The sequence below is a fragment of the Agrilus planipennis genome, unplaced genomic scaffold (genome assembly GCF_000699045.2).
Source record: "Agrilus planipennis isolate EAB-ADULT unplaced genomic scaffold, Apla_2.0 scaffold55, whole genome shotgun sequence".
NCBI classification, from domain to species: domain Eukaryota; kingdom Metazoa; phylum Arthropoda; class Insecta; order Coleoptera; family Buprestidae; genus Agrilus; species Agrilus planipennis.
This window is the reverse complement of record NW_020438918.1, coordinates 1363432-1380246: the sequence shown is the minus strand read 5'-3', so window position 1 is coordinate 1380246 and position 16815 is coordinate 1363432. Positions and strand designations below refer to the sequence as shown.

At 35.7% G+C, this 16815-nt stretch overlaps 1 protein-coding gene across 1 annotated transcript in view; it reads left to right on the top strand.

Moving 5' to 3' along the window:
- Nucleotides 1–15064: 15064 nt before the first annotated feature.
- Nucleotides 15065–16815, top strand: part of LOC108740099 — a 60760-nt gene continuing 59009 nt past the window's right edge. The window contains exon 1 of the mRNA XM_018474295.1: nt 15065–15105. The gene's annotated coding sequence lies outside the window, so the exon portion shown is untranslated. The remainder of the gene's footprint in view (nt 15106–16815) is intronic.

The following is a 16815-nucleotide window of genomic DNA, read 5'->3' as shown; positions in this document are numbered from 1 at the left end:
GCGGCGGAAAAGAAAAGGTTAGAAGCGTTCGAAATGTGGTGTTATAGGCGGATGATGAGGATATCGTGGGTAGAAAAGGTTAGAAATGAAGAGGTATTAGAAAGAATAGGAGAACAGAGGACTCTGTGGAAGTCAATAGGAAATAGGCGAGATATGTTGGTAGGACACCTTCTCAGACATGAAGGTCTACTCAGAGACATAGTAGAGGCAAAAACAAGAGTTAGGAGGGGTAGAGGTGGACCTAGGTTAGATTACTGTTCGCAAATAGTTAAGGATGTGGGTTGTTCTAGTTTTAGGGAAGTTTAGCTCATGATAGGAAAGACTGGAGGTACGTGTCCAACCAGTCTTAGGACTGACGAACTTATGATAATGATGAAGTAAATGTAGACAACTAAATAGGTACTACAAAAAAGTATTTAACAAACACATTTTTTTTTGTTATACTTAGTCAAACGGAAATCGATTAGATTGAGCGGATGTCACTCGTCGCCACTGGTGATTTACTCTGCGCTTTTTCGACCGAATTAAACACTTTGTCTTTGAATCTCCGATGTTATAAAAAAATGGTCGTTTATCCTCTCCTCACTCTTTGAGCGACACTTCCGAGAAAAACTACATGAACGTGATTAGGATCTTGAAGGCCTTAACATTCAACGCTAATTTTAAGGCAGTTGACCATCTCTACCTGGTTTTCTATTATAGAGCTAATATTGGGGGAAGTTCGATATAGAATTAAACATAAAGATGCACTTTTAGCTACATGATATTGACGATGATGTCGAAAGTTTCTTTCTTCTTCTTCAAGTGCCATCTTCGTTCTTAAGGTTGGCAATCATCAAGGCTACACGTATTTTCGAGACTGCTGTTCTAAACAGGTGGTTATTGGTGGTGTGAAACCATTCGTGTAGGTTTTTCAGCCAGGAATGTCTTCGCCTTCATACTGAACTTTTTCTACTTGTTTTTCCTTGTATTATTAGTTGGAGTAGGTAATTGGTATTTGTTCCCTCTCATAATGTGTCCCAGATAGAGCAGTTTCCTCTTTTTAATAGTCAGAATAAAGTTTCCTAACAATAGTTTCTGCATCCTACTAAATTAGTAATAAATTTATCCATTCATGAAATTCTTTTGACACTTCTGCGATTCCGCATGTCATCTGTGTGTGGATAGCAAAGGGAAACATTTGGAGCACGTGATATGCAACGTCGAAATATCGCATTACCTGCAGACGTAGAAAGTTCACGTGCCGAAGACCTATAGGTAGTCTGACTGCACGTATGTTTCCGCTTACATTTGAAATTCTGAAGGCGTCTTCGGTTGCCTTCTCTCTCTCTCTCTCTTTCTCTCCTTGAAAAAGGCCTCACGTTCGTGAGAGATCAGCAAGGCCCAGACTAGACTACGATGATGATGATGAATGGAAAGCCACCTTAATTCTCCTGCACCTCTTTCTGCAGCCGTTGACTGCCTTGTTGCGAAAATAAGCGACGTGATAAATTCGCTTCTCTCACTAACCTCTTAATTTTGCCAAGCCAATTTACCAGCGGTGACTTTTAAGACGTGCAAAGCAGATTCCACGTGCTCTCAGTCTGACTTGATAACGTAAGTAAAATCATTAACAAAAAGAAACAGTTTGAAACGTTTTTAACTTTGTCCGGCGCGTTTGTTTTTTTGTCATTACGTTAAAAAAAAATCTTTTGGGTGTTTTATTCCAACCAGCCAGTAATGCTGGTGGGCGGGCAGTCCCTCCGGACTATGCCGGAAGATAGGGCGGAAGGCCCTCTTCAGCCTGCTTTCAGGAATCGTGGGAATGGGTGGGTGGTGGTTCGGGTGAGAAAGATGAGACGGACGAAATGAAGACAGAAGAGAATGAAAGATTATCTGTGGATTATTACTGCCTCAGCATTTGCCTAAGTGATCCAAGGAAACCACAGAAAAACTTGGACCAAGGCAGACGGACCCGGAATCGAACCGGCGTCCTCCCGAATGCTAAGCAACGGTCTAGACCTCGAGGCCATGCCGCTCGGTATTACGTTAATGTTCTTTTATCTTTACGTTAATATCTCTTCCACTTTACCCAATATAAAATCTTTGTTCAGTATTAACCAAAAAGACACAAAAGCTGATTTTTGGTCTCATCAGCGCGTCGCAGGCAGCTCCGACAGAACACAGACCAACTTTTACCTGCTGTCTTAACAGTGCGTTTTAGAAAATACTAAAAATGACGCAGTAAGCGCCTTCTGTAACACGATGCATTCTGTCGGAGCTGCCTGCGACGCGCTGATGAGATCCAAAAAGATCGAAATCGCGATCCGCGTCTGGCAGTTTTAACAGAATACAGACCACTTCGAATTATTTTATTCCTTTTGTTAGGTATAAGTAGAGCTGTGTTCAAGAAATTTTCGGGTTGAAGATGTTTTGATGATGATGATGATCCAATTCTTAAACTATTAATCCAAAAATAATAATAATAAAATTTAAAAACAATTTCCAACTAAAGTGTTTTCGCTAACTTGCGTTAATAATTGTCGAAGGTGTAGCGGACCAAGTTGTTATCCTCGCGTACGACACGCTCTTGATCAGTTTTTTGTTCCACACCGCCCTTATAATTTCACTGAAATAGCCAAAACGTTCGTACTATTGGTAAACATTAATAAATTTTCATTGCTTGCAGCAGGTTAATTCGCGAATGTTCATGCATAGAAACATTTGTTACCCAAACAAATGATTGTATAACATTTTCCAATAATAACGAAAACCTTTTAGAAATGTTTTGTAGTGAAATTGTAGCATGATGCTGTTCGTTTCAGGGCTCAATGGTAATTAAAGTGCATTCGTTTTAGAATCACGCAGAAAATTCAATAAATTCATCTCCCGTTGGCACTAGTTTGCAGCCGGTTTCCCAATGCGACTGTTAATTAAAGTTTTTTTGTGTGCGTTTCTATAGCACATTTTAATGAATTTTCCCACCTTCACTTGAAAACCACGCGGAATAATAAAACCAAGTGAGGCTTTGCCATGAATAAGCATGAAAAATTGCAGAATGCGCAATTTTAATAATAAAACACAAATGTCATCATCTAAAAGAAAGTGTGCCAGTTGTTTTCCTGCAGTAGTTAATTAGACTTGACTCGTAACTGAGGATATTCAATTTTATTAAATCATTTAGGAATGCAATTGGTGATAACAGCAGTAAGTAGCATTTGACATTGTCATTCCATCAGTTATTACCTCCATTTCTGTTACTTAAGCCTTTAATAAAAACGAAGTGTGTGCTGGTACACATAGTAGAAGTGAAACTTCAACGGACAAGTGGAAAAACGAATGGCAACGGTCAAGTGGAAAAACGAATCCCAACAAAATTTTTACTTCAAGTTTTACGGGTAGATTGTTAATGTACTTGTCCAATTTGAAAACCTACCCATAAAACTTTTTTATACAGACCACATATCTGTATAGAGACAATAATGCCCAGCCACGTGGAGAGCAGAGGTACGAAAACAACAGCTGAGTACAGCACACGCCGCCGGGACTCTATCTAATACAGTTGTTGCCCTCTCCCTGCCGCCGCCAGCCTTTCTCCCGTCCGCCGCTGCCGCCTCTCACCACGCGAAATACCGTCTACCTCGTCCACACTGCCGTAACGCTATTTCGTGACAGAAAAAGTCGTAATACCCCGTCGTCTTTATGGAAGCTCCACTTCAAAAATGACTGCGTTAAATATACCTTAGTCCTTGATTATTTTGGAGGCAAACGAAAGATCCAGCGACGCCCTACTCATCGTGATCGTCGTTGTTCATATTAATTGAATTGATCTCCAAGGCGTTCAGCTTTGAAATCACGAATTTTTGTCGTCAGTTACTCTTCGTGAACTTAATATTAAAACCAGTTAAAAGGAGCCAATTACGACGAAAGTCTGGAAAGTTTAATACCTACGTATTTTAGAAAAGCTCCGCCATTTCACATTTCTGTGACATTTCGCAAGAAATGGAATTTCGGAAAGTTGAAATTAAAGTAGTAAAAAGCACTCCCATAAAGCAGGACGTTTTACTTGTATTTTTAATATTAATTTCTTGAGCGATCTTTATGATTTTTTAACAAAACACTTCACAATAAACAAATATCTAAAATTTCACTGTTTTCATCTTGTGGTTGTATTGATAGAAAAATATTCAGTTTTAGCCGCACCTGACACTAAAGAGAATGGTAAAGATATTTCGAAACCTTTCAGAGATGACACTACTCCAACATATTTAGGTGCTCACTTAGGTGATAACTGCGCATATATCATAACGTGTCAACACAAACACATGTGACATTAGTCAATTTTCGGTTGACACATTTTCGGAAAGACATCAGCTGGGTAGTTGCTGCTTTATACGTAATAATGTACGATGTACCAACAACCATCAGCGCCACGTTAAGTGTGTGTATAACAGAAAGACAGTTTCCCAGTAAAATATAAAGGAGCGGCGACGAGCTTCTGTATCATATTCTTTCTACAGCATGACGGCACATGCTTCCGGGCGTCCTAGAAACTTTGGCCTTTGTTTTTTATTTGCCGCCATAATCATTATGCTGATGGTCCGTATTCAAGAGAGTCTGTCAAAAACGACTACTAAATTTAAGTTTTTCATTCATATAATTAAAAAAGGAATAGGTAGGTACATGTACTGAAAATATTCTGTGACCCTTTTAACGGCACCTACAGTTATCTAAGGAAACCACAGAAGAGCATGAAAGATTATCTGTGGATTATTACAGCCCCAGCATTTGCCTAAGTGATCTAAGGAAACCACAGAAAAACCAAGGTACACGCACCCGGAATCGAACCGACGTCCTCCCGAATGCTAAGCAATGGTCTAAACCACTAGGGCCTAGAGTCTAGGTCATACCGCTCGGTAGGACAAGGTTCTTTATTGACTGACGCAGTTTTGTATAATGCGCCTATAAAATCCGCGCCTTTGCCATAGGAATATTTTAATTAACCTTTAAAAATACTTTAAATATTTTACTAAGAAGCATCTATAGTGAAATGTAGCACAATGTTTTAAAACCATTAGCTTTCTAAAGCTTAAAACTAAGCGAAATCTAAACTCAGTATACTTTCGTTTGCGTTTCTTCTTTCAATTTCGGTCGGTTGGTGTTTCTTAACATTAACTTTTACATGAAGTTAAACTAATCAAGAGAGTCTGTCAAAAACGATTACTAAATTTAAGTTTTTCATTCGTATGTTCGCATATCGCATAAAAAAGGAATAGGCAGGTACATGTACTGAAAATATTGTATGACTCTTTTAAGCGCACCTACGGTTATTTTGCACATGTAATAAATATCAGAAAAGTTATAAATAAAAGGTTTATCTAGAATTAAGGTATGTATATGTATGTATGTATTTAAACAATGGTAGGTACGATATATCTTTCGGAATGCCGTATAATTTACTTTAGCGGCAAATGGTTTTGCATAGGGGCGAGCGTGTCGCACGACGCCGTTTGCTTATAAGAACACGATATTATTAAGATCGACGACGCGATACCTATAATAATAAATAGAAGATCGTATAAAAGGGGTTGGTAGGTAATGTGAAGAAATTGCCTCAAGAAGTTCGAATCCCACTGCGCGGCCCTAAAACGGGACAACGTGAGGGTGTTTTTCGGTTATTCGCCGTTGCGGCTCTTGAGCCGTCATGAACTGTTAATATTTATATTTATCGTTATCGCAAGGAAATGAAAATCGTCCCATTAGTAAGAAGATTACCGACGTGTTTTCCACTTCTAATGGCCCCTCCTCGACGACGAGAGACGGTGGCGTCGTAATATTAGCGGAAGTGCGCGTCGCGACGCGAATGAACAAGTGCTAATTACAACCTAAGCTCATTTACAAACATAATTATTGTATAAATTTTAAAAGGTTGTTGTCGTAACCAGGTGCTAACGTATTTACATGCGGGAAATCGGAAGTAAGTGGTACATGAGGCGACGCGTCGTACCTACGACTACACGGAGTAAATGAAAAAAGGAAATTTTACCTAAATTTTTAAGCGATATTTACAGTTTATCTCACTAGCCCATTGCTTCGTAAACGAAAATAATCAAAATTACAATTTGGACCCGAACTTGTAAACGTAAAATCCCATCAGAAATAAATTTAGTTGATATTACAAATTAAATTGTAATAATTGTAAAACTTCAAAAAATTTTTAAATAAACATGTCAAAATTGAGATTATCTAATAAATTCTACAATTTCTACAGCAAATTCAGTCATTTACATTCGAAAATTGTAATTTTTGCGTTGTCATAAAAATTTAGTTTTCTTCGTGCATGTTTCAGGAAATAAGAAAATTGTTAGTTTAATAGTAAGATAAGTCTATTTCTTTATACTTTTAAATCAAAAATCGCTCATTTTTTTTATGTTAAGTTTAAAGTTAAGAATAAAGAGCAAAAATTTAACGTGACTTATTTCGAAGTCAGGCACCTACATTGCAAAATTTCGTAATTTTTTATACCTACACAAATTCAATTACTCCAAAGCAATTAAATTTTTGAATTGAAATTGAATTTGGGTACACTTTTTTATTACTAAAAAAAAAAGAGACACTTTCACAAAATTCTGGTTCTATACCTCCACCCTTGTCATTTCCAAAGGGTTAGTAGTAGTGCCAAAAGAGAATTGATTTTTAGTTCATTCCCGATCACTGCCAATATCTTTTATCGATCTAGCCTAGTTGGCAAGACAGTCCATCTAATGGTCCGGACATGTCTTTATTCATTTCAAACGAAACGAAAACGAAAAGTACAGAATTGGCCCCGTTCCATATCCGTTTCTTTTACGTATTGGTTGATGACTTACTCCATTTATTCGAATTCTATTAACTTCTTCAATCTTCTTGCCATTGCGACAATCGGAAATCAGACCGGACCGAGTATATGTAGGAAGGAAACTGTTTAAGGGCAAGAACCTAATAAAGATAATGATTAGCAAGAGGAGATGCGGATAAGAGTGGTTGACCGAGCAACGATAGGAAATGTAACCATTTATCGAGAAGGGCATGAAAGTAGAGTCGTCGGGATTGGGGAGGACGAGCTAATGATAATGTTACGGTAATATTAGCAGGGACTGGTTAAACGAGCCCTTGGAGAATCGTCAAAAATGAGAAAATCCACGATAAAGATGCTGAAACGTATAAAAACATAACCAACGAACTCTTATCGACTCGCGGGTCACATGGGTTTTAAAAAGCATACCAACAACTTGAAAAGGAATTTCACTTAAACAACTATCCTTTAGGAAGGAAATTGAAATTAATTCTAATTTAACTCCATAAATTTATACTAGACAAGTTTTTTAAAAGTAAAATGTTACATTTTCCATGAAAAAGTTTTGTAGTATTTACATTTATAGTAAAAATTTAAGTAGATTGTCTTAATTTTTATGATATAAACACTTATAATAACTAACAGTTATACCTAACGTGGCTTCACTACATAGTATAAAACAACGTTGCTTTCCGCTGTCTGTCCCTATGTATGCTTAAATATTTAAAACTATGCAAAGGATTTTGATGCGGTTTTTTTAAATAGATAGAGTAATTCAAGAGGAAAGTATGTATGTATAATACATGCATAATATAGTAGAGAAACACTGATAATTTTAGAGGTTTCTAATGTGATGTCGTAAATATACACATTTTTTGCGCTTACATTGCAAACGCTGGCTGAACCCTACGAGATAGATCAAAATAATGTACTACAATATTGNTTTTTCACTGATCCATCTGACGCAAAAGCACTTACACCTACACGGTTTGCAGTTATTCAAAAATAATAGGTGTAGATACCCTTTGTTAATAGCGATGCATTAGTTCACTCTGTTTTTGAAGTGAAACTTCTTTACACACGGTAGGGTAAGTTCGTTTCATGCGAGTTGCTATGTAACGAAATCATGCAACGCATTTCCCACGCTGTCTGTCCCTATGTATGCTTAGATCTTTAAAACTACGCAACGGATTTTAATGCGGTTTTTTTAAATAGATAGAGTAAGTCAAGAGGAAGGTTTATATGTATAATACATGCATAATATGGTAGATAAACACTGATAATTTTAGAGGTCTTTAATGTGATGACATAAATAAACACATTTTTTTGCGCTTACATTGCAAACGCTGGCTGAACCTTACAAGATAGATCAAAATAATGTACTACAGTATTGTACACCTTAAAAAGGTCTACAAAAAAATCCGGGATGGTATACGTCTATCTCTTAGTGATAACCCACAATAACCATTTTTATCCTAAACTTTTTACGAGAAATAATGGCTTATTTACGAAGCAATTTTAAGCAATACAGCATTAATACTTATCCAATTAAGTAGTTTTAAATGCATTGTGCCACTAGTCACTAATGCTAGTGGGCGGGCAGTCCCTCCGGACTACGCCGGAAGGTAGGGCGGAAGGCCCTCTTCAGCCTGCTTTCAGGAATCGTGGGAATTAGTGGGTGGTGGTTCGGGTGAGAAAGATGAGACGGACGAAATGAAGATAGAAGAGCATGAAAGATTATCTGTGGATTATTACAGCCCCAGCATTTGCCTAAGTGATCTAAGGAAACCACAGAAAAACCTGGACCAAGGTAGACGGACCCGGAATCGAACCGACGTCCTCCCGAATGCTAAGCAATGGTCTAAACCACTAGGGTGTAGAGTCTAGGTCATACCGGTCGGTAGGACAATGTTCTTTATTGACTGACTCAGTTTTGTATAATGCGCCTATAAAATCCGGGCCTTTGCCATAGCAATACTTTAATTAACCTTTACAAATACTTTAAATATTTTACTAAGAAGCATCTATAGTGAAATGTAGCACAATGTTTTAAAAGCATTAGTTTTCTAAAGCTTAAAACTAAGCGAAATCTAAACTCAGTAAACTTTCGTTTGCGTTTCTTCTTTCAATTTCGGTCGGTTGGTGTTTCTGTCTATTCATTAACTTTTACATGAAGTTAAACTAATCTCCTGTTTACTGAAACAGCAAAATACACTCTTCCTTTTCTCTCACTCTGTTGTTTGCTTTCCTTGTGATTAATTAAACCTCTTAATCCTAATAGTTTGCGAAATAAACGAACCGCTGCCTTTTTGCCCTCCGGAATTGTGTGTTCGAAGTTGACGATGCCAACAAACAGAAACTAATAAAGGGTGAGATAGACTGGGAATGGTTCGTATGCGAAATAGACGGTCAAAACGTCATGGGTAAAACACTTATATTACTTTTTTACTTTTTAACCAACTTCAGAAAAGGAGGAGATTCTCAATTCGACTGTATGTTTGTTACGCGATTACTCCGTCAATTATGATGATTCTTTTTTTGTTTAGTAGATAGTTTCCGAGGTGGTTCCATATAAATTTTATCGAAATTGATTCAGTGCTTTTTGAAAAAGTCAACAAAAGCAGAAAATATATACACATACACACTAAAAATTGAAAAACAAAGTTAAGTTTTAGAAAAAAAAAAAGAATAACCGACTTCAATACTATTCCTACATGTACAAACTTAAGCTAAAATTAGAAAATAATATTTTAAATTACTTCAAAGCAAAGTGCATTATAGAACAATAATAGCCAAAATAATTAGATACTTATATACATTCACAATTTACAATCAATTATTGTTAGAGTCGGTGTCAACCAAAGCAAATATAATCTTAATAGATATGTATTTAATTAACCAATTAATATATGAATTTTGTTGCAATGGCAGAAATTGACCTGTTCGTCTTGATTGGCACCAACTCCAAAAACAACTGATTATTATTAATTGTAAATGGAAATGATTTTGTCGATTGTTCTGTAATACACTTGGCTTTAAAGTAATTAAAATAATATTGTTTTCAACTTTTTAGTTTAAGTTTATACATTTATAGTCTTGAAGTCGTTTTTTTTTTGTTTTTTTCTAAAAATTAACTTTATTTTACGTTGTTTTCCTGATAGCATCGTTATACTTTCCACGAATTAGACTGCGTAGGCTTTCACGGCGAGTCAAAGCAAATACACAAAAGTTTTGCAGGTTTAAAAGTCGTGATCCATTGGAATTATTTCCTAAGAATGCACCTATTCCCAAAAAACCTTCTAAAATTAATTTCCATTGTTTTGCGTCATATTTTGGGGATCGTAACATGAATCGCGGGTTTATTCTCAAATACTGATTCATCTACAATTTCCATTCGAGTGTTCAGGAAAAATTTACCATTGCGGCACACTATCAGCTATGCGTTGTTAAGTTGGGAAAACATCTGTCGCTAGTTTCATATAGTTTTAGAAAAAGGCGAACAAAGCTCGCTTGCTTGCATTTGACTCCTTGCTTTTCTGCTTCTTCCGAGTTAGGAATGTGTACGGTTATAAGAAGCAGTTTGATTTACTTCATTTAGGTACGTTGCGGACTTTAAAAAAAAAACCGAATAATTCAAAAGTTTCGGAGAAAGCAAACTTGATGGTAATAAATCATGTTTCTTGTTTTCTTACCGTGCAGAAACTAAACTTTTTAAAATCGGCAAGAACTTCTGATATGGTAGCAGCCGTTGTTATACACGGTGCATTCGGGAAGTTCCTTAACCATTCGAATTTTAAAAGATCAGGCGGTGCCTTTGAAGTTGGATAAGATTAAATGTCCCTGTTATTCATAAATACTTTACCAGTTAACTGTAAGATACTTGTTTATTTCTACTTCACTCTACAAAACTTGACCGTAAATGAAACAAAACTACAGAATTTCGTACCGTATCAGATGTGTCAACCACGCAACTGCAATTAGAAAATACCACCAATGGCGTGGTGAACGCCATCTGTAGTACGATGTCTGTGTTCTGTCGGAACTGCCTGCGACGCGCTGATGAGATCCAAAAAGATCGAAATCGCGATCCGCGTCTGGGAATTTCGACAGAATACAGACCACTTCGAATTATTTTATTCGATTATGGTAACGTGCCTATCACGTTGAGGTGAGCTACGCCGGGATTCGTTTCAGCAAGTAGATATCCATATATTTAAATGGACCTTGTTGGAGCATACGTAATCCTAAAATGTAGCATCGTACTACAGATGGCGTTCACCGCGCCATTTGTGGTATTTTCTAAATCGCGCTGTTAAGACAGCAGGTAAAAGTTGGTGTGTGTTTTGTCGGAGCTGCCTGCGACGCGCTGAAGAGATCCAAAAAGATCGAAATCGCGATCCGCGTCTGGCAGTTTCGACAGAATACAGACCACTTCGAATTATTTTATACAACTACAATGATTTCAAAAACTTTATTGGGGCCGGCAAAATCGTCAGGTACGTACAGACATCCTGGAGAATTCTGTACCCTATCAGATGTATCAACCATACAACTACAATGATTTCGAAAAGATTATCATTATCATAAGACCATCAGTCTAGAGACTGGTTGGATACGCACATCCGTTCGACCTTGCGCTATCCTTTGTTTCATACGTCCACTGTTCCTTCTATCCCGATTGTCTGACTTCCTAGACGTCGAAAATTAACGACTTCTTCTAATTTTTTGCAAAATTCTTTTTTTTTAATTCAGTTGGTTTTGTATTTCCTCAAAATTATTTCGAACCTACACAAAACTTGCGTAATTACGAAACAGTTCTGTTTCCATTTTAGGGTTGAATAATTACATGCAAATGCAAGCTCCATATAGAAACATATCTAGATTAACAGCCTGGTCTAATATCCTCCAGTATCAAGTGCATATTATGCTTCGATAAACTGGTGGAGATATAAATGAATATTCGCTGCAGGTGTATCTTGGCAAAGGAACTATCCCACGTTATTTTATTTCCTCCCACAAAGGGTTTTCTCCCTCATTGTTCTCATTGCATCTACCTACTTTGTCTGGATGAAATAATCATTTGCACTTTATAAATGACGCCAAGGTAGTTTTCATAATGTTAGTTCATTACAAAAGTGCGATATGATATTACAGTAGCTACCCTTTCAATGCTTGTGTTTTATTAGGCAATTACGACGGAAATATGAAAGTCTGGTTATAGTTTAATACTTCACCAAATTTAAAAAACTTTTCAACAGAATTATTTTATTTCTAGCTGTCGTAAATGTTACACTTGATATGAGAGTTTTTGAAAAAATTTACGGGCAACAGTGTGTAGTAAGACTCTCACCCTCAAGGTTAGGTACTACTACACCACTATGCTAGTGTGGATAGTTACTTATTTAATACAGAAACAAATATAATTATAATCGGTTATTTATATAACTGTAAATTTATATCACTCTTCAGACTTCTTGTTCGGATCACTATTTGTTTCAACTTTCTTGTATCCACTCTATCTGGTCAGATGCTGGCCAGTTGTTTGTATGTTTATAGAATATTCCTGATTATTTCCGGATACTTCTGGTATTTCCTTTTGTATTAGTTTCATTTGCTGTATGATTGATTAATGTCTCACGCATGCAGGATTTCGAGTGCATCAGAGGTACGGACCGCCGGTATCGATCGCCTGCGGCTTTCGTTCCTAACAATATTATCGTAAAGATTCGTGTAGTTCCCTTATAATACTTATTATTTATTAAATTTGAACCGTATATATTTATAACAATAGATGTGCATTAGTATGAAAGTTTTTAGGTACTAATTTCACATAGGATTATGAAATTAATGATTTTGGCTTTGCTCTGTAGTTGGGTCATACGACTTTCTTTTTTCTTCTTTAAATCTCAAAATTCTAGAGGTTTTGATAGTCGACAGAATGTGATCCCACAGGCGCTCAATTTCTTCAATTCGCAATAAGGAACCCTAAAACAAAAACCTCTGCGATGGCCATTTCATATGATAAATATTAAAAAACTGCTTGAAAAAAAGTGAAAAGTTTTCGATAAATCTTAGAAATATCTAAAACTACAGCGCTTTTAGTCTACTCTATTTAAAAGGAACTTTAGCGCTACCTAGCGGATAAGGACAAAAGTTTTCGCTATAGGGAAACAGAGCTTTATGAATTTCCCGGAACTCCGGCTTCATCACGATCAATATAACAGAATTGTTCCTGTACGGAAAATCCTCAGAGCTTTTGCGCATTTTCCTACTCGACTAGAATTTCCGCAGATGTCGCTGGAAGTTTAGTTTTATATTAAGTTTGCAGTATACATTTATATATCAGTTCAAGAGAAATTTAAAAAAAATTACTGATTTGCTGAGCATATGGCGAGGCGAGTTTTAGTTGTCGCTTCATTGTTAAAAAAATCTTTGTTTTTTGTTATATTTTAACGTTCATAAACGTTACCTACATTAACTTGTGATTACAAATTACCGGCGACGATTTATATTGACATAGAGATTCATATGGTATAATAGGAGAAATAATAAAACTGCAATAAAAAATCATTAGGAACGGAATTAAATTACTAAAGCGAATTCCATTTAAGTACAGAGAAAAAGCTAAGTCCAATTTTCAACTTTATAATGCCCACACTAGAAAATGAGAATACGCGTATCTACAAGTCAATGGTTTAGTGGTAATCAGAGATGGGTAGAGCTTTAATGTTTTGTGCTTGAAAATGAGCTTTACGCCCTTTCAGAGCTTAGATCCATTATAATTCGGTCTCCTTGATATTAGTAAACGAATTACTTTATAAAATTGCTTCGTAATTTGTAATTCAAAGGGCTTGAAGCTTTTTTTAAATTCTTGAAGCACTTTCAAAGTTCATAGGGATTTAATGTAACTGCCTTCCAAGTAATTAATAATTGGAAGTCCTTGGATCTTAAAATGTAGTTAGATCTTCAAGGGTTACAGCACGGGCTTTAAACTGATAGTTTACATTCAACTTATCCCGAATTTTTTTAATTACGTGGGTTATCAGCTGGGTAGGTACATCTCTTGGTTTAGGTAATGATCAATTCAATTTGCTTATCTTTATTGCGTTTGAATTTCAACAATTTTTTAAAATGAAAGTTTAAGTTTAAGGTACTGAAAGACAAAGAAACTGTTTAAATCCGGATTAAGTCTAGGTATTTTTAGAATAGAATTACAGTTGTGGCTTTGATTAAAAGTAAATTCAATTAAAAAGCCATTAGTTAGTCAGGACACGTTCCAATTGTGCCGTTAATAAATTAAGTATTACAATCGAGTTATTTGGGGAACTTTTCCATTTCTTGTGTGTCTTTTTTTCTGTTTTATAATGCGGACCAAGGTTGGGTCTCGCGCGGCCCTTTAATTTCGCATTAATTAAAAGCAATCTGTATTCCGAATTGCCTGCCGCGCGAAACTTTAAAGCCTTTCGTTCGGTTTTCGCGAGATGAATGACTTCGTTAGTTGGCAACACTGCACCTAGGTCGGAGCTATTGCGGGCTTGATTATACAAAGCTTCGAAGATTAATTGGTCGAACGTGTGCATACTGTATCGCGAGCTGCGAAATTTGGTGCAATACTCTGTACACTGTTGCCAATTACCTTCGATAAATGTGATATATTACTATTTACCAAGTTTAATGGGAAACGTCTACCAAGAATATTAAATATTCTACAAACACAACCATACATATTAGATTATAATTACAGTAGAACTAAAAATATCCATATTATGTATACATCCGGTATCCGAGCGTCATTTTTGACTTCCGGTTCCGATATTCCATACGCTTTATCGGTATCCAAACTCCATTATACGCATTCAATAGTGTAAATATCGCATAATGGAAACCCCGCATAATGTGAACAATATGTTAATTATGCTAAGCTGTCCTATACCAGGAATGGACGCTCTTTGATCCTAAAAATCGATATTTCGCGAGTCCCCGGTACATTTGATACTTCCCTAGTTGTATTAGCTGGGGAGGGGTGTTATTCGGGTATTTTTCGAATTCTTTGGCAATCTAATGGAAATTTAAGTTGAAGAGTTTAAATGAAAGATATGATGAGTGATTATGTTTTGCATGACTTTATAAACTACGACATAAGATGTTCCTAGTCTGAACAACCAAATTGTGTATTATGAAAAATTAACCACTGTCTGTTTATATATGTTTTGATGTTTAGCATTTTGTAACTTCTTTTTCTTTGTTGCAGGACATTCGATCACGTTGTATTTGCTGGGACCTAAACAATTGTGAGTGAGACTTATTTTGTTTTTTTTTCTCTCCTTACGTCAGATATTTGAATTCGACTAAAATTTGAATTTATATCATTAAAAAGTGCTTATATTTCTGACATTTTGTGTCTAAAATTGTGATTGCCAAGCACCTTCACCATTTTTAAATGCTACATTCTTTTAATTATTCCAGAAAGCATTTAACTTTCTTTTTTCTGTCCGGTGACTTTTCAAAAACACACAAAGCGTCAATTTCTATATTTTTTAAACAATTCTCTTCCATTATATATGTACAGTAAGACTCCCTTAATAGGGGGATATGTTCCGAGAACAGAGAGTAAAAGCACGTTGTGGCATTTATTGCTAAATACCTTTTTAATACTTCAATTATACACATATTGATTTTGACTAATGAAAAAATCAAAACAAGGTCGAGTTTCAGAATTTAATTGTAATCCCCCATGTTTGACATTTACGTCGTTTTCCACTTCCTGTTTCGTTTAGAATCGTTATCGTTACTTCATCATCAAAATATAAATCATTTTATACAAACTGATTCATTATTTCCTGTGCAAAAACTAAATTAAAATACTTTAAAACGTATAAAAACAAGGAGCGCAATACTGAAGGGAGGTCGTACTGTATATGTGACCTATGTTTAGTGTTTTTCATGTTCCGTCGCTGCTGTAGGTCGGGGTGAGTTTGACCCACATTTTCTTCGCTTGAATTCGACAAAGAATCGATGATTGACTGTTTCACACGACGAAATTACCTTTTAGTACAAAACTAACTCTTTTAATAAATGTTGGATCGAATATAACTTATATAAACTCATGTTTTTATGTTTACCATGAAAAATCTTCAGATTCATACGTATTCAATCTTTTTAATATCAAATTAAAGCGTTATAAAAACAGAAATGGTCTCAGGACTCAAATAGTAAATGTAATATAACGTAAGTTATAAATTCGTATTTATACTTTTGGGGGGAGGGGGGGACTATAATTTTCAAAAAGTGGATAGAGGTTGAAAAACTTTGAAGTTTAGGCGATAAATAGGTACTGTTTTGAAAATATGTCGATCAAGTATCAATTTGTTTCGGACTTTTGTTATGATTTGTTTTTTCAATCAAAGTTTTTAAATGATCTTATAACATAGGTACGATCAAATGTCACTTCAGAAATATTTTTTCCAAAATATACTTCTTTATAAGAGAATTGTCCTAAAAACAAAAGCAAAAATTGATATCAGGGAATTTTGAAATTAAATGGGAATGTTACTTGTAAACCTTTTATTAATCAGGAAATGTCAACACAAGCACGGCAGATACACAAAGAGAAGCTCAATAATAAATATGATTTTTAGATAAGTTATCCAAAAGTATTATGTTGTTTTTCGTTTTCTTGATGATTGAATTAATTTTTGTATTAATCATCTACATCTCTTGCATTATTGTTTTCCTGGTTTTCTCAGTTTTCACTGGTTAACTTTAAGCAAATGAAGACGGGCTAATACCAAAGAACCTCACACATTTTTTTGGGATATGATATGGAAACTAATTTTCTATTCTTAAATTTTATAGAGCTAACAGTATTTCTTCCATGAAATATGATCGGTGGAGGTACGTGTCTAACCAGTCTTAGGACTGACGACCTTATGATCATGATGAATTAGAACAATTCTAACTGTGTTCTGATTCCACATTTCTTTTATTTCATCAGCCAAAGG